We start from the raw sequence: 25,499 nt of genomic DNA, 5'->3' as shown, positions 1-25,499 counted from the left end.
CTCCCAGAAGGAGTGTCTCTAATCGTGGGGTTCCCACCACTTTCCCTTGGGAGACACCCCCCCTTGCCTCATAGACTTGATGGTAAGGAATACTTTCCGAATACCCAGCCGTCAAATTTCCTTTCTTTCGGTTACTGTAACTCCTCTGAGGCCTCCTCCCCTGGTGGTGGATTTGGGTTCCTGCGCCCACTGCACCCCCTACAGGAGATACTTATTTGATACCCGTATAGAGAAATGGCTATTTTTAAGTAGTTTCTCTTTGGGGGAAATGATTCCAGGGGAATCTGATTCCAGGTCACCCGTCGGTGGACTAAAATTACAAGGTCCTCAGTTTAGGAGGCATTCACATTTTTGGGGGGGTAGAGAAACTATAAATGAGATACAGTCCAAATTTTGCTCACTAGCTGTCTTTATTTGCGTTAACTAGCTGCTGGACGGGCGGTCCTCCTTTATGCTTGCTAACAAAGTGATTGCCTTTATCACAGGGTGACTAGGTGCTTCTGTCTGTTTTCGAGAAGCTAGTCCTTATGATAGTCCACAAACCTCAGCAGAAAGGATGCCAAACAGTGCTTCCTGCAGACATGGTAGAGTGTTCTGGTTGATGACCCTGCTCTCAGACATGACCAAACCCTTAATGGAATACGATCCCCCATCAGCCTTTCTCTGGGAAACTTTAAATTTTTTTTATGTTTATTTATTTTTGAGAGAGAGAGAGAGAGAACGAGCAGGGAAGGGGCAGAGAGAGGAGACACAGAATCCGAAGCAGGCTCTAGGCTCTGAGCGGTCGGCATACAGCTGAGGTGGGACTCGAACTCACAAACCGTGAGATCATGACCTGAGCCGAATTTGAATGCTTGACTGCCTGAGCCATCCAGATGCTCCTCTCTGTGAAACTTCAGATTCAGGAAACTTTCAAACAGATCCTGGAGTTTTAGCATAAAGAAGACTTCTTAAAATGAATTCATAATAAATATAAAAAGAGATTGATGACTGTTTCTGAAAGTCTATTTGAGTAATATAGGAACGAAGTCAGGGTTTTTACAGAGTGCAACAACATTCTTGGAAAGCTGAGAGATCTGCCTGACTACAAGTTCCTTCCTTATTGCACTGAGGAAAAACACATTAATTAATGAAAAATTGTGTGCAGCTTCCTCTATTTCTATCATGCTACATGTGATTATAACCTGCCTTTCTTTGGGTCTCCTTGGAGTAATTGCCAAAAACCGAATAAAGTTTGGGGAGCCCAGAAAATTGCCCAGCTGAATGAAAATATCATTTCGGGGGAAAACAGCTTTAATGCTATAAAATCCTCTTCTTTTGTTAAGTTATTGCTCTTCCCTTGTTTGCTTCATGTCTTAGGTTTACACATTTTGCTTTAGCAGTTACTCTCATTTTGAAAACATCCCTTTCTCGGTTGCTTGGCCCTGACCAGCCCAGGTGGGAAAAAATTTTGCTTTTAAATATCTTGTTACACCAACAGTTCTTTTCCCCTTAGCAATAATTTTCATCTTCAAACTCATTTTGGGCGTCGGAGTGATTCCCAGTAAGGGATCCCCAAACACCTAGAGGTCCTAAAGGTAGTAATGGGAGTCTATATATTTTACATATTTCAAAAAGCCTAATGGAAATCACATATTTACTCAGAATAAGGCTGCAGAAGAAATCAGCAAAATATCTTTGATTTGGTTAGAAAGAGACTAGAAATACAGCCAATCTGTGTGTTAAGGACAGACAATTTGTGTGGCTGGGAAAGAGGTCATTGCCATCACAGGGATTTGTGGGTATGACTTGTAGAACTCCAGCTGCTACTCTAGCCCGATTCCTTTGTTTGGTAGATTAACATTTTTGGAGCAAATAGTCTGAGGCAGGAGGAGGGGGAGGAGCAATTTCTTAAAGAGAGTTTGAGGAGAAGAAAGTCAAGAATCGTCGCTCTATAGTACTCCTTAAATGATGGCTCCATCTTCTCGGCCAGGCACCTTTGCCTTTGATGCCTTTCCAGAAGAAAGGGGAATCTTACAAGGAATCCAGTGACTCTGGGATTTGTTAGGGCACCTTGTCCGATTTCTCCCTTGCCTCATCCTTCTGATAGGGCAGGAATGTGGTGCAGATTCCAGGGGATTGCTGGTTCTAGTCTCACTCATTGTGGCCTCCACCAGGGCCTTGTTTTTCCTTTCCAGGAACTACAAGAACATGGCATCATCTATTTCTTCAGTCATCTTGGAAGAGGGAGAATAACCCAGGTATTTTCAATGTTTGAATTCCTTGGAGTATGATGCTTTGTAAACACAAGTTATTATTATCCTATACATGCTCAGAAAAGCAAGAACCCAAAGACAGAACCAAATAAGGAGATACTATCCAAAAAGAGCCCTATATATTTCTGCATATATACATATGCTTGTGTATTTCTACACACATCTACACATATGTATGCATATCTTACGCACAGGTATACATACGTATGCCTTACATATACTTGTATACACACACATAGACACACGTACTTTTCCCCTCTTTTTGGTCTGATTTATTAATAATTAGTGTTCCATTAGAAAACGAGTTTTACGTGAACCACACAGTCCTGAAAGCGTTTCAGTGGCAGATCATATTTTACCATTGGGGTTTCAGAAGTCACTGCAGAGCACAATGCCATCTCCATATTCATATTTCAGATCTGTCAGGACACCCGGATAGTTCATGTGATCACATGGATTTCCATTCCAGGCCTTGAGAGACAAGGAGCATGGCCATCACAGAGAGCCGGGGCAATTAAACTGAATCAGCGCTTGGGTCTCAGCGGATGTCCTCTGGGTTACCATGGGGGACGCTGGCTGGTATGAGGTTTAATCAGGCACTAACAGCACCTTGCTGGGAACTTCATGGTTGATAAAGGCAGCCGCATCAGACCAAGTAGCTCCTACTTTTTAAAGAGAAAGCAGCCTCTTTTGAAATGTAAAAAAGGCAGGCTTTGTTGCACCATGCAAGACTGGAGAATCTGAGAGAAGTTGTGGTTTGTTTTCTCCCATGAGCTCCAGCATTTTTCCTGGGTTTTGATAATAAAACGAAAGACGCCCTTTAGGCTACGTTTTTAAAGGATCCTCCTCAAGCCCACGGCCTATTCTTCCTTGTGGGTCCCCCTGCTGGGCCCACTGTTAGGTGCGTCTCACTATTACCCCTGTCTTTGTCACGCTGCTTTGTGCACCACATTGGTCACAACCAGGATCTTGTGCCACTGAATACCTGAATGAATGTGCCAAGGAAGAAAGAAAGAAAGAAAGAAAGAAAGAGGAAGGAAGGAAGGAAGGAAGGAAGGAAGGAAGGAAGGAAGGAAGGAGAAAGGAAGGAAAAGAAGAAAAGGAAATACTGTCCAAACACAGCCCAAGTACACATAAATGGGGCCTCTTCTGAGGTCTCTAACTGCTCTTGTCTCTGAGAAGAAGTTATTCTTTGCCTTGGAGTTTCAATTTTCCTTAACTCTTTTCCAATAGTTTTTATTCCCCACAGAGGTGGGTGGTTGATGGCCCTATTAAAAGAGGCCCTTAATTTGCCTACATGTAGACTGACCACATCATTTATGGTTAAAACCAGGAGCCTTTAAAGAGTGAAAGGGGGTGTTATAAACAATCCCCCCCGGGGACAAGAGGCATAGCTCAGGACTGTCACAGGCCAGCTAAGACATGGGGCCCCCCAATCCCCTGGCAGGTGTCACAGGCCCTGGCAGCACAGTCCACATGTCCTCATACACGGCCTCTGTCCTAACCTCGGACGCTTGTCTTGGAGAATCATAAGCTAAGAGAGTCCACGTAGGAAAATCACATAGGAATCCCAACTATCGAGATCAGGGATTTACAGTTGAGAAAATAAAGAGATCCACTGGCATTTCTTTCACAACTGAGAGCTCTGTCTTCTTTCCCAGAGTTACTTAACACTAGTGGTGTGTCTTTACCTGCCCCTGTTTCCTCCTCTTCTCTCTCTCTTCTTCCTCCCTGTCTCTCTTTCCTGACTCAGACACACAGCAGGTCCATTGTGACGGGGTTACTGAGGATGTCCATCCCCAACATCTCGCTCCTCCGTAGCTCCCAGGGACCTTCACAAAAAGCACATTTAGCACCTTCCCGCTGCCGGCTCGGGGTTTTAGCCCCTGCCTTCTCATCACATTCTTCGAGAGCTGCTGACCCACGGTGACAGTGCTGGGACCCACGAAGGAAATAGCCACTGCTCACCTGCTAACCATTCTGAAGACCCGAAGCACCTTTTGGGGCCGGTGGGGGTCAGGAAGGGAATGGGGTGCAACACCTTGGCCACTCGCCACCAGTTACATTACCCCATCCTTACAGCCTTTGCCTGCAGCTCTGGTCCCGAGAAGGGAAAGGTGCCAAAATCCCTTCTCAAAAGCTCTTAGTTACTGTCACAGGGTTGGGTTTTTCCCTCTCCACATTTTAATTCCACTTAATTATCGTATTCCCTTTCAAATGAGATTAGGAGGAAGAAGAGTTAAAGAAGAAGGGGTAACAGGAAATCCGAGGCACTTCTAGGGAATATTCCTGGGGTGCAATAACAGGGTGACAGTTATTTTGAGACAAAGGGGAGGAGTGGGAGACTGGTGACATGATTGGGATAATGAAATATTGGTGACAAAAAGGTCCAGGAATGTGATCAAGTGTCAGAGGGCCCTTGAAGGAAAGAATTCCCTGTTTACTCCCTGCGAGTCTGTTTTTAAAGCCAGTTCTTAAAAACTAAAACAAAACTTTGTGTCTGTTGTCACAATTTCTCTCCAGCGTGAAACATGACAGTATTTAAGCCTTCATTGACACATCTGTAATGCCCCAAAGAGAAAGGGGTTAATGGAAAAGGTTGCAAACCTTCCAGTACACGGGGCTTGAATCAGGCGTACGTGCACGTTACTGTGTCTGTGTGTGTGTGTTTATTCCTGGGCTTTTCTTTCCAGAAGATGTTGACGGTGGCTGCACTGTATCTTAACTGTCAAGCTATTTTTTCCTTGCTAGCTTTCATTTGTGTTTTTCTTCACCTTTTGGAGACCCCTTACCTCTCCTCTCTTAAATCTACACTCACCACAGAGCAGACATAATCCCAGATTTTCAGTAAATCAACACTATTTGCTCCCCACTGACTGAGAGAATTTGATACTGACAGACTGTTATACCTAAAAGAAAAATACTGCTATGGTTCCTCTCCTATTCTTCGCCTGGAAGGGAATGCAGGGAGGAGTGTGTGTGGTATCCATTATAAATTAGGTAACCCGGGCCCCGTTATTCTTCACGTGTATTTCATGAAAGTGGGTGCATATGTTACCCTACTCTTGTCCACATCTTTGACCAAACAAACCCCAGTACCTGGAGTATTTCCAAACGCAATTAACTCCCTTCAGTAAGGGCACGGGTGATTTATTCAGACTGTGGCAAGAGTAGAGTCCACTGCCCGAGACAATGCACGCCCCACCATGCGTGAGACAGAGGCTGCCACATGGGGCCTCTGAACGCCACACGTTGACAGTTCTGGGCTCCATCTTGTGGAGGCACATTCTGGGGAGGGGGACGAAAGAGCAGTTTTCTTTGTTATTCATCTCTGCATCCATGATGGGCATGGTGGCAGATTCAGACTTTGTGTTCCTGGGTCGGAATTACTGAACAGAACTGTCTTGAAGGTTTCTGACCCTCTGAATTTAGACATCAGGTCGTGAGCTCATGCTTAAAGTTAGAACCGACTCCATGCCGGATACGAGACTTCTGCCCCCAATATGTCCCAGTCTGCCTCAGGGAGGTATCCAACAGCTGCATGCTCAGGCTGGAGGCCAGTGAGGTACCAGGTAGGCGTGATGTAGGCTTCAGAGCGGGAAAAATGCCTCAGGCACAGTAATTGGCAGCCATAGTCTTGGTGACCTCAGTCATCACCAAGACCAGTGACCAAGGGAGACTGAGTTATTGTTTATTGCTTTGAAGAGTGTGGATAAGATATCATAAACTGTTTGAGGACAGTTTTTCCAAGGAACAAACACCAGGAGCAATATGTGCTCTGAAGGTATATGCAGGAAGGGGAAGAGGTTTTACCATCAATTATACCTGTGAAATGATGCAAATGTACCCCCCCCCCGGAAATTCTCACACCATATTCATTTATTAAAGGCAATGAGAAATCTTTCAACATAAAGCTAAACATGGCATTTCCCATATTTATTTGGTCTGAGGACTTCCTACTCCTCAGCCTTCAGAATACCTATTGATATTCTGGGAATGACTGGCTCGGGCACCAACCTGTTCCTGGTGCCTATCACTGCCCAGCACTGAGAAAGCAGTCGGTATGGTTTCACAAATATGGATTCAGCCCCAGGCATTGGTCTAGGTCCTGGGGACATAGAAGCGACTTGAACAGACAATTCCTGCCCTAATCTAGTCTATCCGAAGCTCAGTTTGATCGATGAGGGTTCAATACCAGCCCAATCCGTTAGGGTCACTACAAGTGAAACGGAAACAGCCTGGGGCACGCAGATGAAGTGCCTGTGGGAGTCCCCGGCCATGCCCACGGGGCTCTTTGGGTAGAATGTGGTCACCCTCTGCCACGGCGGGTTCCTGGACATTGCTACATTCAGCAGCAAGCACACCACCAGACTACTTTGCAGGGCATCAAGCTTTTGTCTGTCAATCCCAGCTCTGTGGCTGCCACAGCATGTGAGTCAGGAGGTAAAAATCACTCATTTTCACTCTACCTCGGTTTCCTAACATGTAGCAAATAGGGATGATTAATAATATTCATCTCCCATTTCATATCCCCTTTGGGAGATGCCAACCTCTCTGTAACACATAATATAGTGCCTGGGCCCTCTGGGCATTCAAGACTATTTAAATTATTACATAAAAGCAGAATTCCATTCCTCCTATTTCATCCTTTTCAGCCTCTATATGTATTTTTTTTCCATAGGCAATGTTTCTCTTCTGGTTTCTGTTTTGTTTTCTGAGGGCAACGTCTGATGAAAGAAAACAATCACCTCTTCCTCTGTGAAGTTAAAAATCCCCCAACTTCTCCTTTGGTGCCCAGCCATCCCACTGAGTGTCAGCATGCATCTGTCTCCTTCACTCATTTTCCTTGGACCCTCTCTGTGTTTTTAGTAATTGATTAGGGGCCCTGCAGAGGTCTCCTCCACACCCTGTGGTCTGTTTCATTTGTGATGACCACACCTCCCTCACAACCCACTGAGATGTCAAAAGCTGCTATTCAGAGACTGGCTGATCAATTGAAGTAGGTTTTGGCTGGGAAGAGTCCCATCTCTCTGCCTTTCCTCCCCAGTGCCTGGATCTTGCTGAGATCCTCCTGATCTTGGGGACTTGGCAAGCAGAGAGCTCAAACTCAAAAGTGCTTGGGACAGTGATGTGGGGGTTGCCTTTCTGTGTGGGAGGCAGGTCTCTGTCCCAACTCCCAGCACACGTGACCTTGCTGAGAAATGCTGAGCATGCGTCAGTCACACAGATGAGCTCTTATCTCCCTTGAGTCCTTATCTTGCTCTACGGGTTAGGGACCTAGGTTCCTAGGACCTAGGACTCAGCCTCTGGGTTGAAGCTTGCATCTTTGCATAACCCCACCCCCCACCCACCCCTTCCACTGGATGGACCAGAGGTGCTGATGATCACTAACAAGTCCTAGATCCTTTTACCTCCTGTCATCACTGCCACACATCAGTCAGTGCATTATTTGTCCATGTTCTTGGAGGCAAGCCCAAGAGATGGCAGAGAGAGAAAGAACACACTGACTCTGAGAACTTGAGAGGGCTAGCCCATTCAGGAAGCTACTGTGAATGGACCCTTGGGGGAAAGGTGCTCTTCTAGAAGTTTTAAGTAAGCTCTTCTAAGGTGCCAGATGGTAGTCTTATGCCATGTACTGAATGCCAGACACTCAGAAATTGTGTGGTGACACAAATGAGTGCCTGTAAAGCTGGTGAGATTTTAAATAAGGTCTGTGGATTCTACAAATGTCAGTTTCCTGCTTTTGATGTTCGACTACAGTCATGTAAGATGTTACCAATGGGGGAAATTGGGTGAAGGGTCCATAGGACCTTCCTGTATCAACTTTATGACTTCCTGTGAATCTATAATTATTTCAAAATAAGCAGTTTTAAATATTGCATGGTGAGAATGAGCAAACATTCTATTCCCAGAAAAGTAGTTTAAAATTCAGGGCCTCCTTGTGGATCCTATCCACTCTTTAGTTCCAATAAGACTGTAACAACCAAGATTTTCTCAATAAACATTCATTGAGGGTGCACTAAGGTAGCAGGCACTGAGGATCTATTTTTAGCACGGTTTCACACAAATGACAGAGAATAGATGCTGGATGAATGATTGAGTGAATGTGAGAAGAAAGGTAGACCCCATCACACCATCACAGCTGGATGGCAGGGGAGTCACAGTCCTTTATTCTTACCACAAAATGGCTTAATGGTTTGAACTGGAATGTGGAACCCCAAAACGTATGGCAATTGATACATTTGATCATCAAACAGGCCTTTTGACAATAAATCGACCATGATTATAATGACAATGGCTGCCTTCCAGTGCTGCCCCAGAGAGTCAGTATTTTTCATTTTGATAGTCTCACTCTGAAGGGCAGGTAGGAATTTTGACAATGAAGGGACTGAGGCCACCAGATCCTCTACACACAAAGCCACTTTGAACTTTTGTAAGCATGTGGCTGTCCCTGAGAATTGAAGCAGGCCTACAAGACCAGTTCTTTAGTACCTGAAATGGATTGATTTCACTGGAGTAAAATAAAGAACATCCGTTTGGGAAAAACCAAGCATCAAGGTGATCCACCCACTTGAGCTCTTTAAGGAACTTGAGTTCTATCCTTCCTACCTGTTCCTTCATCCTCCCTCCAGATGGTAGACAGCCCTGCCTGCCCTAACCAGACTCACTGGGTCAATCTCCCCCATGACGGGAGGGGCTTCTGACCACCCTTGACAAAGCAGAGAGGAACAAGCCATGGTGGGTACAAAGTGACTGTCTCCCCTGTGTTCCAGAATGAAGTCTGGCCCTATAGCTCTGCATGCTGTCATCAAATAATTAAAGAGATCTGACACGTCGGAGAATGGTTAAGCTTCCTCTGTGTGGCTCCAGAAAGAATATAGGACAAGATGGTGGTCTGGACAGAACCTTGGTACTAACTATTCGATGCCTCACAAAATAGAAAGAATGGCTTATTCAAGAGGGAATATGCTTGGCATTCTGGGGACATCCCTGAAAAAGCTGAATGGTCACTTAAGTAATATGGGATAGAAGGGTTTTCTTCACAGGATAGAGACATGAGGTGGAAGATCTGGTCTGGCCTTCCTAAGTCCAAGTTCACATGTTTCTGCCAAGTTCAGCAAGGACTCCTGAAGAACGTGTGAGGCCTGAGCAGAGCCCAGTAAATGCAAGCAACAAATGTTTCCCCACCATATCCATCCCTATCTCCCCACCAGGGCTCAGGACAACTGCCCTGGCAGCCACTGGTTTCTGCATTTCAGCTCTGGCTTGTATGGATCGCACCCTCTTGTTGAGCAGAGGTGAGAGTGAGGGAGTGGAGGTGAGTGAGAGGGAGACTCCAGGTCAGTCTCCCTGAGGGCTCTCTAGGAATTGTGATTCTTTCCCAGCGGGCAGACCACGCAGGCCAGTGGGAGATCACACAGAGATCAGCATTTGCTCAAAGGAACCCATCAAATCCCACAGCATAACAAAAGCTTCAAAATTTTCTCAGGAAATGAATTCCAACCTCTCCTCCAAATTCTAACTCATTATATCATGAAAGCTTACTTTGGAAATCATGTCAAATTCTAAATTGGAAGGACACTCAATCTCTGAGCACCTACTATGTTACCTGTGCAGTAGCTTGTGGTTTTGCATCCTTGGTACAGAGATATGGATAACTGCCTTAATGTCTAATAGTAATGATGGGGGTGGGGGTGGGGTGTGTGTTGGGGGGCGGAGTGGGAAGACTTTGATTTTAATGTAATAGCTTCTACATTGTGCAATAACACTGGTGAATCACTGTTCCTGGACCTCTGGTTTTTCCTCGTATGAGTGGATAAAGATTTAAGAGGGAAGTGACTGGGAAACTTGTGTTTGGGTTAATGTAAATAAGACACAAGGTTTTCATGCCCTTCTGCTTTCACTGGGGACTCATTTCCCTAATACAGTCTCGTTGTAAAACAATCCACTCCCGAGGAGGTCAACAGTGAAAAGTTTGTCTTCTGAAATTAGTAATCAAAGAGTGAAAATAATTAATAGAGAAAACAGCACAGTTCCACACTGCGTTCCCATGTAGATGTCTATAGAACAATAAATCAGTGGGGGAAAGAAACAATATAGGCATTTACAATTAGGCCTCATGCATAATGCCCTGGAAGGAGGATTTGTGTTAAAAAAGACAACATCTGCCGCAAGTTGGTTTATAAATAATACAGCTAGATATTCAGGTAATGACATGACAGACGGTCTCTTGTGTCCTTGTCCTTTTGTGTCCAGTGCTGAATGTGTTTACATCCCGCAGCTTATGACATACATGCCTGTCCTGTTTGTGCTCGGGCCAGGAGCTTCTTTCTCTCTTCTCTAGTTAAATGCTTCTTTGCCCAAACCATAGCATTCCACATCGACGACCCAGATATCCAGAGAAATCTGCTCCATTTGGTTTTAATTGATCCCTTACTGTGAGAAGGTAAGCGCCTGAAAGGAGTGTGATCAGATGCACACTCAGCACTCTCATCCATGAACCAATTTCTTTTGTGTTGACACCCAGGCTTGACAAAAAGAGTGATGGTTAAGGTCAAGTGCATGAAAGCTAATTCTAAACAATGATGGATGAGCCAAGGCCTGGACTCTATCTTATCTAGGATGTTCTGCTAAAAGGTTGGGTATCCCCCTCCCCATTTTGAAAAGTCTCCTAATTCTCAAATTAATGAAGTTATCACAGATCCACTATTTGTGGGGGATCTTTTCTTTTCTTTTATTATTCAGCTCTAGACCACTCTGCTGACAGCAATGTGAGTGATGGCCTTCAAGCAGATGATTCTTCTTTGCCATGAAGGAACTGATAAATACTGCCTGTCTCTGCAATAAATTGTGCATGAAATAGTCCACTCTGGTAATCTACAGAGTTATGGTAAGGGAAATGGTGTTGTGAGGAAACACAGCAAAACTGCAATTAACTGAAACCCAATTGAACGGAATCCTCAAATAACCTGAACCATGTTTTTATTTATTACTGTTTGTGTCTATTTGTGTTCTACTTTGGGGAACATATCATAGCAAAATAAGGTGCTGCTGGGGGCCTAATCAAAAAGTTCATTTTCACAGTATTTAATGTAATGAGTAGACATTCATTTCAACCTCTGCTACCTGCTAGGTCTTCAGTGCTGTCGTGTAAGATTTCCTATTTGTAATGATGACTCAGGAACCCAGCAGCACCCAGAATTCTCAAATTAAACTAAAAATAAGCTTACCAATTTTCATTTCCTACAAGACGAAAGCACATTGATGTATTGTACACATGTTTTTCTGCCATGAAGATTCAATTAAAAAATCGACAAAAAAAATATTTTAAGTTCTAAATCTCAAGCTCTGGTTTGGGTATGTAGAGATTTTTACTGTACTTAGAAATGCACGATGCATTTCAAAAATAAATTTAAATAAGTTGTCAGGTCAATTTTTGTTAGGTTTTTTTTTTTTTTTTGGATGGATGGATGTTATAAACTGCACTCTTTGGGGGGGGGGTATTTACTTATTTATTTATTCATTATCTATTTTTATTTCTTTGGAATTGCAGTATAGTTAACATACAGTGTTATATTCATTTCAGGTGTGCAATATAGTGATTCAACAACTCAATACATTACTCAGTGCTCATCATGATGAGCATATTCTTAATCCCCTTCATCTATTTCATCCGTCCCCTTACCTACCTCCCCTCTAGAAATAGAAGTCCTAGAACATTTGCAGGTTTTACTTGCATCCTGTCTCTTAACATCACTTTGGTCAAAGCAAGTAAGATATTAGATCCCCTGTTAGCTTTCTACTGCTTCCATAACAAATTACCACAAACTTAGTGGCTTAAAACAACACAAATTTATTATCTCACAGTTATGTAGGGTCAGAAGTCTGACACAAGTCTCAAAGGACTAAATTCAAGATGTCAGCAGAACCATGCTCGTTACTAGAGAGAAGTGTGGGGAACGAATTTCTTTCCCAAGTTCATTCAGGCTGTTGGGGAAATTCAGTTCCCTGTGGTTGCAGGACTGAGGTCCCTGTTTCCCTTCTGGCTGTTAGTCAGAGATCCACCTTGGCTCCTAGATACCACCCACATTTCTTCTTCTGCTTCTCCATCCGTCCACCCCCCTATCCCATCCATCTTCAAAGTCAACAAGGGTATATCAAGTCCTTCTCACTCTTCATGTCTCTCTGAAGCCCCCTGGTGCTGCATATTTTCTGCCATACCTCTCTGCTTGACTTCAGTCAGACATATAACTCATTTTTAAGGGCTCTTGTGATTAAATTGAACCTACCTAGATAATCTAGAATATTCTTCTTGATTTCAGATCTGTAATCTGAATTCCATCTATGAAGTCTCTTCAGAGCTGTGCCTAGATTTATATAATTGGATAGTCAGTGGACAGAAGCCTTGAGTTTTGACTACTGCAGACCCCAGATCAAGGGGCATGGACATATACTCTGCTCACCATGATATGGCAGCCAGCATCAGTGGGGGAAATTATAGTCTTACCAAAAAGAAGACAGAAAGACTGAATATATTGAAAAATCAAAACCAGGTATCGGCAAAACTTTTCTGTTAGGGACTAACTGGTAAATATTTTAGGCTTTGTAAAATATCTGGTCTCTGTCATAACAATTTACTTCTGCCATTGTAATTCAAAAGCAGCCATAGGCGATTCATAAACAAATGGGTATGAATAAAACTTTACAAAAACAGGCAGTAGGCTGAATTTGGCCCACAAGCTGTAGTTTGCCAACCCCTCAAATAAACTACCACAGTTCTCCACCAGGCTCCTTCTAAAAATAAGAGGCTTTGGTGATAGGTCATGTCTTGTAATATCAAGTGAGCCTCAAGATAACAAAACCAAACAAACATTAGTTCCTTATCACAGGAACTGATTTTACCTTCAGCAGTTTTTTGTCTAAAAGCTTCTTTCAAACTGGTATGTTCTACCATGTAAGGTAAGGTTGACAGACTGAAGTATTGCACTTGATTATCTGTCAGTTGGCTGCACTGTGCAAGATTGCACCAAGTGTTTGTGGGCAAATTACACATTGACTGTCCAGGAAAGTCTTTGAACATCATACACACCTTGGTGCTGAGGCAGGGGCAGCCTAAGGTGGCTAAGTCACTTGTGATATGTTGGTCGCTTGCCTACATAAGGATTGTCCCCATTCCCCATAGATATGGCTCTAGTAGAGGCATCCTACTCCTATTGAGAATTTCTATCACATCCTCTTGGGAATGAGACGGTCATTCTGAAATCTGGAAATTCTTGTCTTGGGGAGAGACAGTTGTCAGAAACTTTGAGTCTTCCAGAATTTAGTTCAGTTCAGCCTGATAAACACTGAATGTCTACTATGTGCCCAACACTGGGCTAAAGAATAAAAATGACCACCAAGTCCTTCATGTGGCATGTTGACTGTAATGGCAACCACACTGGGTCCTGGTGGAGGTGCTCTGGCAGGCTGAACAGGGTCTCTTTGCATTAATCTTCCTAATTTTTTTACTTTCCTGAGCATTTTCTTGTGGAGCATGAAGCATTTTCTTTGTAACAGTTGATTAAAAGGTTGCTATTACTGAAGAAAACAGTTTTAAAAACAAAAGCAGTTAGTAGCTTTTATCCATCATCAAGGAATTAACCAATTGGCAACAAGTGGGACAGCTCAATTTCTTTAGCTATCTGAGGCCTAAATAACTTAATTGGGGAAGCATGTTAAAAGGAATGGAATGGCATTCATTATGGATTAAGTTAATACATTTCAGACCCATCACATGGCTTAATTTAACAAATTCCACATCTTACTGTTTGGCAGGAAATGGCATCTCATGAACATCATTACCAGTCAGTCAGTTAGTCGAAAAGGCTGACTCCATCTGAAAACTGTTAATCTTAATAATAGTGTACTTTGCTTTAGCAAAATCCTTTGGTGTGCTTGGGAAGCTTGGGACTCTACTGCCAGCCTCCCCGAGGCCTTCCCGTCCCACCATGCTACTCAAAGCGAGGAAAAAAAAATACCACTCACACTTTCCAGTTAAATCCATCTGAAATGGAGTGGGGTTAGTCCACTGTTGGGAAAACTGGATGTATCCTACCATGATTACCTCTAAATTTTAAACCAGAAATCATTGAATTATAACATGCACATGTTTCTATGTCATTAGATCAATTATACTCTTGATATAGGAAGGGGAAAATGAAGAACTTGGTGAAAAATAATACAAATTGTACTTTTTATTATTGGCCATCTACTGTGGACCAGGGGATCTGTGTGCATTAACTCACTTACTCCTCAAAGTAAATGTGTAAGATCAGTGTTGCTACTCCTAATTTGCTGGTGAGGAAATTGAATCTCAACAAAGTTAAATAATTTGGCGGTGGTCACGACTGTTAGAGGCAGGATTTCAACCAAATCTTATTGATTTCAGTCTCTCAGATTTATACCTTTCACTCCACCACATTGCCTCTGGAGAAAAATTAGGGCTTTAGTCACAATGCTTGAAGTGATCAGTCTTCCTTCAACACTCCAACCAAAACATGTCACCTCCAACTTGTGTGGACAGTATTTGGTGAAGACACTTATCATAGAGAAGGGATTCTCTCAACTTTGCTCCTCCCCTCTGCAGGAAAATATGCATGAAGAATTTACATTTTTCCTCCAAGCCTCAGAGGTGCCACAAATGCAAATAGAGGCAGGCTGCAGCTTCCCATTTCCTATAAGCCACAGGCCACAGGACTTTCTGGCCTACCGTGGGGCAGCCATCCATCACAAAAGTAGAAAGAAGCTAAAATTCATCTGTTTACAGCTTCTCTTACTCTGCCGTCATGACTCCTGTATCAGTCTAATAGTGCCATGTAAAACAACCATAACATCTCGGCAGCCACAGCAATAAATGTTTATTTCTCATTCACTCATCTGCAGTCAGTTTGGATGGCTCTGATTCAGGCAGTGCCTCTGGGTGTGAGCCGATACTGAGCTGACCCTGGCAGGGCTCCAAATCTGGGCCCTGGTATGGATCAGGGAGTGGACTGGGTTGTGTTCATCTCACCTTGCCTTAGGTAGGTTTCTGGTCTGCTCTACGTACCTCTCACTATTCTTGGACCAGTAGGGTATTTCTCCTCTTGGAGATGGACTGAGTACAAGAGAGGCAAGAGAAAGAAAGCACTGCTCATAAGAGTCAGAAGAGACTGACTGTCACTTCCACCCATATGTCTTGGCACCATGTCTTGGGTTGAATATCTCACTGACTTGAAAAGGAAATTACAGTTCTACCAGCAATGAAGAAGCAGAGAAGGGAAATCTGCCAAAGGGAGGGTAGGAATAGCCTATGCAATACAGTTTTCTAGCAATCAACTCTTCCACTTACTTATTAAGTCAGTACTTGCACAGGCAGAGGTGAGCCCCCTCTCCAAGCTCTTTGAACACCAGCTGGGACTATGTACACATCAACTGGCTTGGTGAGTGCAGTGAACACCATGTCAATCATGTTAGGCTACATGACAAAGTCATCCCTCTTTTTATCATGGAGTGGCTTTAGAGTTCAGCATTACCCACAAGTGAGGGTGAGAGTTGTTGGGCTCAGAAGCCTGGTTCCTGGGTGCAACCGTGGACTTTTTCCAGAAGTACTGGCCTACAGCAGATTATTTCACTGTGGTTGCCAACATAGTTACATAGAATACAGTCCTTACAGTAATTTCCAAGAGATACAACTCACTCTTGGGTAATGCCTACATCTCGCTTTTATCACCATGCTCAATGACTATCTTTTATTCATTGATTCAGCATTTATAGAACTTCAACTATGTTCCACATGCTGCCCTAGGATTTGGAAGTAGAAAGCTGCCAATTCATAGCTCAAGCCCACTGGGAGATAACCATCTAGTTGTCAAGGCAAACATGTAAAAGAACAATAATTTTTAAAAGAGCTAGTAATTATTGATCACTGATTACATGCTAGATATTATTATGTATTCTTTTTTTCATGTATTAAATCACTAAATGCTAACAATTGTATGAGGTAGGTAATGCTATTACCTTTAAAAAAAACAGATGAGATATGTGGAATTTAAGAAACAAAACATATGGACATATGGAAAGGGGGGGGGGGAGAGGGAAACAAACCACAAGAGACTCTTAACAATAGAGAACAAACTGAGGGTTGCTGGAGGGAGGTGGGTATGGGATTGGCTAGATGGGCGGTGGGTATTAAGAAGGGCACTTGTTGTGATGAGCACTGGGTGTTGTAAGTAAATGACGAATCACTGAATTTTACTCCTGAAACCAACATTACATTGTATGTTAACTAACTAAAATTTAAATTAAAAAAAAAAAAAAAAGAATAAACAGATGAGAAACTGAAACAGATAAAGTAGTTTGTTTCTGGTCACAGAGTCATTAAATGGCAAAGCCAGGAGCTGAGCCCAGGAAATCTGCATCAGATTTCGTCTATCAGTATGATGAACTTCCATCAAAAACTGATAGGTGCTAAGAGATTTAAGGTTTGAATATCTGGTGCCCTTGGTAGCAGAAAGATGGGAGAGCACCTCAGTCTCTACAGAAAGTTTTCACGAAGAAAATGGCCCTGGGATTGGGTCGGGAAGGACAAGGTTGGCACACGCAGGTAAGTGAGAGAAGAGCATTTCTGTCAGTATGGGCCATGCATGGAAGCAGGAGAAAGCAGAATTCAAAGTTCAATGTGGCAGGAGTTGAGGATAACTGAGCTACTTTTACTTGGCAAGATGAACTGGTTCGAAATGCATTTCCTCTCCCTCACAATTATCACTTTTTGAAAAGAAAGCTCAAATGTTGGAAAGCTGGAGAAAGAAGAAAATCAAAACATATAGATAATATTCAAGCAGAACAGTCCACCCATAAATGAATAACTGAATACGTGTGAGAAATATTTTTACTTCTGTGGAAATATGCCCGAATTCAGCCTGTCTTGTGATGGCTTAGATGAGTTTTAGCCAAGGACAGGTCTGTACCAACCATTTAGATCCAATCGAATGCAAATTTATCTGTGATTGAGCAAAACAGAATAAATAAAATAACTAAGCCCATTAGAAGTTACTTTCAAGAGATCGAATCATTAAAGAACAGTGCTGAGTTGACTGAAAAGTAGAGAAAATCATCCAAAATTAGTTTCCACTTAGATAGGGACTGGCTAAATAATTTAGCTTACTGGGAGGTGACTTCATTCATTCATTTAACAAATACGTATTTTAAAAAATCTATTGAGTATGTACTCTGATTCGGGCTTTATTCCAGCCTCTGGGTATACAATGGCCGACAAGGATAGAGCAAGACCCACTCCTGTGGAACTTCCATCTAATACAGGGGACAGAACAGAGTAAGGAAGTGCTTGGTCAGGCACCCACCAGTGAGTGGCCTGCATTTCATATACAGGCTTGTAAAGCAGGCATCTTTCAGGGAGACAAATTTCTTGAGCCATTGAATGGGAGAATATTTATTTGTGTGAGAGCATTCCATATACTTTGAGCATTTGTGCATGGGGGTGGGGTGGGGAGGTCTCAGCACTACGAAACCTCACATTCATTCTCTGCTCCTCTGTTGGTGGCTACATGGGGTCTGGACTACTGAGGAACAGCTTCATAAAATGGTTTAGCCAGCCCTGGCAGTCAGCAAAACAGTCCTGGAGTAGGAAGGGACCAAAATACCTTTTAATGGGATGCATTTCCAAATTTTGGACTGATTAAGATGTGGACACAAATGCTAGGCAGATAGTAAAAACGTATCGGCTTTGTCTCTGCAAAGGGTGTTTTGGAGATTATAGCGCTTACACAGTTCAGTGGAAAAAAACACCATGGGGTCTGACTTTTATTTTGAAAAGTCTTTGCTATTTACTCAGAGCTGTGTTGCCGGAATATAGGAGAGGCGTGCTCACCAATCAGAAGCTAGGTGCTGGGAATTATGTAGATGCTCCACACAGATCCCCTTGGATCCCATTCTGCGTACCCACACCTACCCTCCTTGCTCACACATCATAATTTGTTCAACATCACACTTAGGCTATTAGAACCTGCTTTGCTTTCATGACATCCTCCCTGGAGCATCCCTTAACCAATGACCGAAGGGCACATAAGTACAAAGCCCCTTGCCTCTGAAGACAATTCTGAGGTGGAATTTAGGCTCTGGAGAGATCAGGATGAAATCCACCTCTGTGAGTCTCTGGCTGAGATCACACATTGCTTGGTTTCTTCCCCTTCTTGGCCCTAACTTGGCCCTGATTTCATTACCAGGTTTCCTGAGGAGGCATCCTTAATACATTAATGTGTACAAATCTTCGTCTCAGGGTCTGCTTCTGGGGAACCCAACCTAACACACTGGACAAACCTGAATGTTCTTTTACTCAACAATTTCAGACTTTCTTTCATGTATAAAAGTGTAAACCAAGGCTGCTTTTCAAAATTGCCTTCTGGTCAACATAGATGAGGTTTTCTCTGATTCTCAAGTAAAGGAAGGTGGCTTGTAACACCCAGGGAAGGATTTTTTTATGACCAGTCAGAGAAGATAGGGGGACACCTACTAGTCTTAAAGTAACAATCTTCCAAAGACTTAAGTTTATTGATTTATTTTTAGAGAGAGAGAGAGAGAGAGAGAGAGAGAAGGGGGAGGGGAAGGGGCAGAGAGTGAGGGTGAGAAAGAGAACCCCAAGCAGGCTTTGTCTGGTCAGAATGGAGCCTGACGCAGGGCTCAAACTCACGAACTGCGAAATCATGACCTGAGCCAAAATTAAGAGTTGGACGCTTAACCAACTGAACCACGCAGCTGCCCCTCTTCCGAAGATGTTTTTAAGGAGTGCTCATTTCAAATATTCAAGAGATAGGCACAGTATTTGGACAGTGAAATATTAAGTATCTATCATTTTGCTGCAATTTTAACCTTCTTTACCTAGTAGTAACTAAGGTGATGCTAAACTGTCACAGAGGTCAATCTGTGTCTGGACTGGTCTATCAAATGATGGGATGTGGTCCCAGGAACTTTTGGGAGTGCATATATTCAGGTAGCAAGTCTCCAGAATCGCTAAATTGGCATTCGGCTCATATTCTGATTTTGGTGCTGTTCTAGACTCTGAACAAAGTGGTGAACAGGTTAGAGCACAATCCTGTCCTCATAAATCGTTAGATTTAAATGGTTCTGTCTTGGATGCTTACTCTTTCTTCTTAGCAGAATTTGTGGGAAGGAATGCTGGTTAAAGCAGCAGGTGGCACAGGGAAAGAGTACGCAGCAGTACATAAGCAACGGGGGAACAATAGAGGGAAAGAGGAAAAAAAGTAGCACCTCAAGTTGTATGTGTATTGCTTCTCCACCAGATGCATACCACCAACTCCCTGTTTTAACTGCAAAGCTGCTTGGAGATGAACAACACATGCAACAGGTCAGCCAGGAAGAGCCACTGAAGTTACATGGTGACTCACCAGGCTCAAAGGCACAGCAATAAAGTAGGTCATGAGCTGCTCCCCTCTTTGGAGGATGGTGCTGTATTTCTTGGTTTTATGAGAAAACTCCCTGGGATTCCAGGCTCCACCGCCTTGCAGTACTATTCATTCCTTCAAAGCGATTTCTTTCCTCCTCTAAAAGGTTCTCCACAGCTGTCTGGCACTGTGCTCTGAACAGAGCTATGTGCGACTGAAAGCAGACAGCTACCTGGTTTCCATCACGGCAGCTAAGAGAGCTAATGGGCTCAGGCACGGGATTACACATCATCCCCAGCATTCTGGGTAATTTGTAAGGGAGACACTACTTGACTCCTGCCTGCTTGGGATATGTCACAGGAAGACTTCAACCTGCAGAAATAGAGGTTGGTGAAAAGATCATCCTGAGGTTGAGCAACTTTTGCAGAATTGCGTTATTGGAGCCGGAAAAAACACTAAGTTGTAACACACCCTCTTAAGCATCTGATCTTTTTCTCAGGACTCAGGGACGAGGCAAGAATCAGCTACCCTGATGGCCAGCTGACTTGCCTGAGCAAGTAGACCTGAGCTGGCCCTGGATGCAGCAGACAGGGGTGAGCTGCAGACACCCAGGCTCTTGCCAGACTCTTTCTGGCATCCAAATGGGGATGACAATATTTACACACCAGGTGGAAACAGAAGGGACTGAGTTTTCAGTGGAAATGGTAAAGTCTTTGTGCTCTCCATTAAGACATTTTGTGAAACAAGGCATATAGATTCTCAGCTGCTCTCAGATGTGCCTCTAAAACCCCATGGCTAACAGAGCCCAATGCCTAATGGAATCTAGGCCCTGCCCTTCTCCCCCAAGTCCCTCATTCCTCCACAGTCTCAGTTCATGGGACACTTACTAGATTTCCAAATCCATAAAGATGAACTTCTCTTTATACTAATACTAAATTGGAAAAGTTGGGAGATTAGGGAAAATTAATGATATTAATGAGTACTATCATTATTAATAACACTTATTAAGCACCAACTATTCACCAGCCATTGTACTAAATGCTTTTTTTTTTTTCATTTAATCAACACAGCAAGCCTAAGAGGGAGGGAGTTATTAGTATTATCTCCATTTTATGGAAGAGGAGACAGGCTTGGTGATGGTAAAACACTCATCCAATGTTCAGACACAGCTTATAAATAGCTGAGTGGGATTCAAAGCCCATCTGATTTCAGAGCCCAGGTTCTTAAACCACTACACTGATTTCCTTTTCACACCTCCCACACCTCAGCCACATTCCAGCATCTGAACAACCCCCAGCCATTCACTGCAGGCGGTCACACTAACTGGATTTAGGACAACCTCTGTCCTTGACTGGGCTATCACAGGTGTGTTTGTTTAGGACACTTTGGGCCTCCTCTGGAAATGCACCCTTTTCTCCTTTCCATCTTTAGCCATGCAAGTCCCTTCCCCCTTCTCAATACAGAAATATCCAATATAGAAATTCTTCAGGTATTTCCACCTTGCTATGAATTTAAGTCCTCTCTTCCAGGAACAATGCCTTACGGAATGAAGAACTTTCCCTTCTTAAAGAGCTTGTGACAGATCTCAGTGGGGAGGTAGTTTGGAAAAGGGAAATCTACTCCACTCTTGGAAATGACTACACCTCTGCTATCACTGAATCCCTCCTTGAATGGAGTATACACCTGGGCACACAGTAGTTTGCTTGGTTGAGACTGGGAGGCAGGAATGGGTGTTTGCCCAAAACCAGTCCAGTGTTTCTGAGTTGGATCAAGCAACCCCAAACCCTCAGACTATGGTCACTTCACCATTAAAGGGCTTATATGGTGCTGCAGATTGGAGAGAATTCAGAGACCCCAAACTCTGAGAGTGCCAAAGTGGGTACTGTCCTAAGACAGCTCTTTATCTCAGTGTTATTCTTTAGCTGTAGGAACATACCATGCTCCCAAATAAGGCCCCCTGAAAACTTGGATTTCTCATGGAAAAAGTAGGTATAGTAGTTAAAGGCAAACACTTTGGAGTTAGACCTGAATTGGAATCTCAGCTTTGCATGAGAGCTGTGCAGCCTTAAGTAGGCCACTTCCCTCCCTGAGCTCCAAATTCCTATATCAGTGGGAAGCCCAAAGGAGAGAAATACAAGTAAAAGTGGGCAAATTTTAAGTGTGTGGTGAATATTAGCTATTATTATTTATACGATCATTGTCAGGTAAAACACTTATTATAAGTGCTCAAAAATATAACTCATTTAAGTTATAATTATTATATAAAGTTCTTGGTATCAAACTCATTTCAAGCTATTCAAAGTTGCAAGTCATTATTACTATTACTATTATTATTATTATTATCTTCAGGAGCTTGGATAATTCCAAAATCATGGACAACAATGGATTTTATAGCTGTATCCTACTTAGCTGATTGTCTGGGGCTTACAAACTTCTTAACAGATGTGTTAGAAAATGACATGGGGTCATGAAAATGGCATGGGCTTAATAACCTCTGCTAGACAATTTCCTTAATCAAACTACTGTGGGGGTTGGGAGAAATGGGGAATAAAGAGGTCAGATCCAAGAAGTCCAGGTGGGCAATTAGTACTGCTCTGGAACAAGAACATAAAGGAAACAAGTATTTATTAAGATTTCATAATGTGCTTTCACACAGACTCACTCATTCAATCCTCCCAGTGACCCTTGAGAGAGGTAACATAATTTCCTTCTTACAAATGATTGAGCAGGGGTGCCAGGATGGCTCAGTCGGTTGACAGTGTTGAAAGTCTGACTCTTGGTTTTGGCTCAGGTCATGATCTCACAGCTCGTGGGTCAAGCCCTGCGTCATGCTCTGCACTGACAGCACGGAGCCTGCTTGGGATTTCCTCTCTCCCTCTGTTTCTCTCTGCCTTTCCCCATGCTGGCATGCTCTCTCTCTCTCTCTCTCTCTCTCTCAAAATAAATAAATAAACATCTTAAAAAAAGATTGAGCAGAATCTTGGCGAAGCTAATTTGTCCACAGTGGGACAGGTGAATGCCAAAGCCGGGAGTAGATCCCAGGACTGTGTGACTTCTTTCTGTCATCGATGCAGGTGGTATGGTCATAAAGCAAGATACAGCGAAGGAGATGCTCATTGAGAAAGAAAATTCATTGGTGTCAATTTCTCATGCCTGTTCTTGATATTTTCTGAAGGTGATTTCAGTGTGTGTGTTTGGAAAGGCAGCCTTCAGTTTCCACTTCAGGTCTGCCCCATCACTCCTGCCCCCTGATATTCCTGCCCACTCCTCAGATAGGGCACCAGCATGTGGCCCACAGGAAGGGTTGTGGATTTTTGTGGCCATTAGCTGTTAGAGGCCAAGACAATGAGATGCTGATGTCTCTGTTTGTCTCTTTTGATTTTTCTTCCTGTGGAAAAGGCTCATTTGGACTGAAGGCGGATGGCAGAATATTAGGAAGAAATCAGCTCAAATGCTAATATTTTATCTGATGATACAGACTCGTTTACTAACCATGCCCATCTTTACTGAAAAACTGAAAGAAAAAGATAAACGAAGGAGTACATTTTTAAACAGGCCTTGAAGAATAGGATTCTGGATTTCCTTCTCCTTTTCCTTTTCTTCACAACTATATTCAGTACAGTAGCAAACCAGCCCAAAATTAGCTTTTTCCATGTTTTTCTGTGCTATTTATTCTTGTTTTGGTTTCACTTTCTTCTCTCTTCTCTCTTGCCACTTTTGAAAATATTTTCTTTGTAAAGGCCCAGTTCTCTGGCACAGACCCAACTTTCTCCCAGAATTCACATATCCTTAGCTTCACAGAAAACCAACTCATGCTTCTCATGGCCCAGAAAATTTTCAGATCCTTCTGACTGAGAGAGAGAGACAGACAGACAGACAGACAGAATGAGATTCCTCTACATCTGTGGGGGTTAGTCTGTCTATGTTATCAGGGGAGGGGAGACTTCCGTTATAATCTGCAGTCATTAATTTGGGGGAATCATCATGTGTTTTTCTTCATTTCAGAGTCCATCCATCAATTTCCAAATAGGAAGGTAGTGTTTACTACTAAACTTCAGCTTTCCTTGGGTCACTAGCTCAACCAAGCAATTGCCTGAAATTGGCAAGGTATGTAAAGACCAACTCTTCCCAGCTGAGTTCTGAGATGTAAGGCAAGTCTTATTTCTGTAACCTACCCTCTGTTAAACCTCTTTTACCCTCCTTCCCCAGTTCTAATGTGTATCCCATTGGTGCCTTTACTGCTTGCATATATCATTCCCATAGGCATTATTCCTAGTGAATGGTTTGAGGAACATTCTTTCACTCATTCATACATGTATTCATATATGTACATATATACACATACATATATATGTATATATACACACACACACACATATATATGTATATATGTACACACACACACACACACACAACACATACCATGTGCCAGTCTCTGTGATAGGAACTGTGGGTCTTGAGAGAGACAACCTTTACTCTCAAGATACTCCCAGACTAGCAGAAGAGAAAGACATACACACAGAGATTAATTATAAATGCTGTAATAAAGTAATACAAAAAGGCTCAGTAGCATTGGGCTTTGTTTGGGCTTACTAAAATAAGAAAGGCCCAATGAACAAATTCCCTCTAAGCTATCAATTGATCACTTAAGAATTACCCATTCAAGGGTTAGGGACATAATCTACACTAGTTCTCTTGAACTCACCAAGATGGTTGATTTCATGGTTATCCAGTATTTCTGGGAATGATTACAATATATAAATGATATCAAGAATATTAATAAAAACACTGTTACTGATATGCCAAGAAACTAGTAAGTAGACTGTCTATTGAGAATTTCTAGGCAACTGCTGTTTGCAGAACTTTCATCATCTTGTAGATACTGACCATCAATTCCTTTCCCTGAACGGAGGTTCAGTGCCTTGGTGTCCAGTTGTTTCTATGTTCAGTCTTTGAGCCTGTTTTGGGGATTCTATAAAATTGCTTTATCTCTTCCGTAGTGATGTGACTCTTTTCGACAAAATGCAGCATTAATTTGTGCGTCAGGGTGTGTATTTCATAGATGCTGTTTATATCAGATTCCAATTCTTTAATTTGAAAATATACACCAGATTTTTGGCAAGAATGGTTTTCTTTTCTATTTGGTTTATTCTATTTCACTAACATGCTGTAGGCATACTGTATGCCAGGCATTGTATTAAATGCCATTCCATAGAATGTTTCATGCACTCCTCCCCTTATTTCTATGAAACAGATTTTTGTATCTTCATTATTCAGCTGAGAACACTGAAACCTACAACGATGAAGTCTCTTGCATGAGATTCACAGGTCAAAACTGGCAGAGTTAGAGCTGGAACCCTGGCTGGCTGACTCCTGGCCCAGTGTACTGTTAGCTACACCACGGCACCCCTATATTTCATGCTAACATTTGAATTTCCCCAGAAACACTATGGGCAGCCCTACAAGTTTACTTTCTGTGTGATATCCTATTTCCAGCATTGGGTGGTGTCACCTCCAGCTCCTATTAAGTCATCAGTGAGGACAAGAAGATGATCCTTGAAAGAATTCAAACCTTGCTCTCTCTGTCTCGCTTTATTTGAAAATGACTTTTCTCTAGTAGTTGGCTTTCAAGTAGCACACTGGACTTATAACTTCTTGAGCTCAGAGATGCTCTCCTGAGGACATGTTCTTTATTTTAATTGAAGTCTTCATCGTTGGCTGGCTTCCAAGTGGTCTACCAGATGTCTTTTTCTTTGCTATAGCTGAAGCAGATTATGATGTTCCAGTTCATTTTTCCAATTTGCTGTAC

The sequence above is a fragment of the Panthera onca genome, chromosome D3 (assembly GCF_046562875.1).
Source record: "Panthera onca isolate mPanOnc1 chromosome D3, mPanOnc1 haplotype 2, whole genome shotgun sequence".
NCBI lineage: Eukaryota > Metazoa > Chordata > Mammalia > Carnivora > Felidae > Panthera > Panthera onca.
This window is presented reverse-complemented; position numbering follows the sequence as displayed.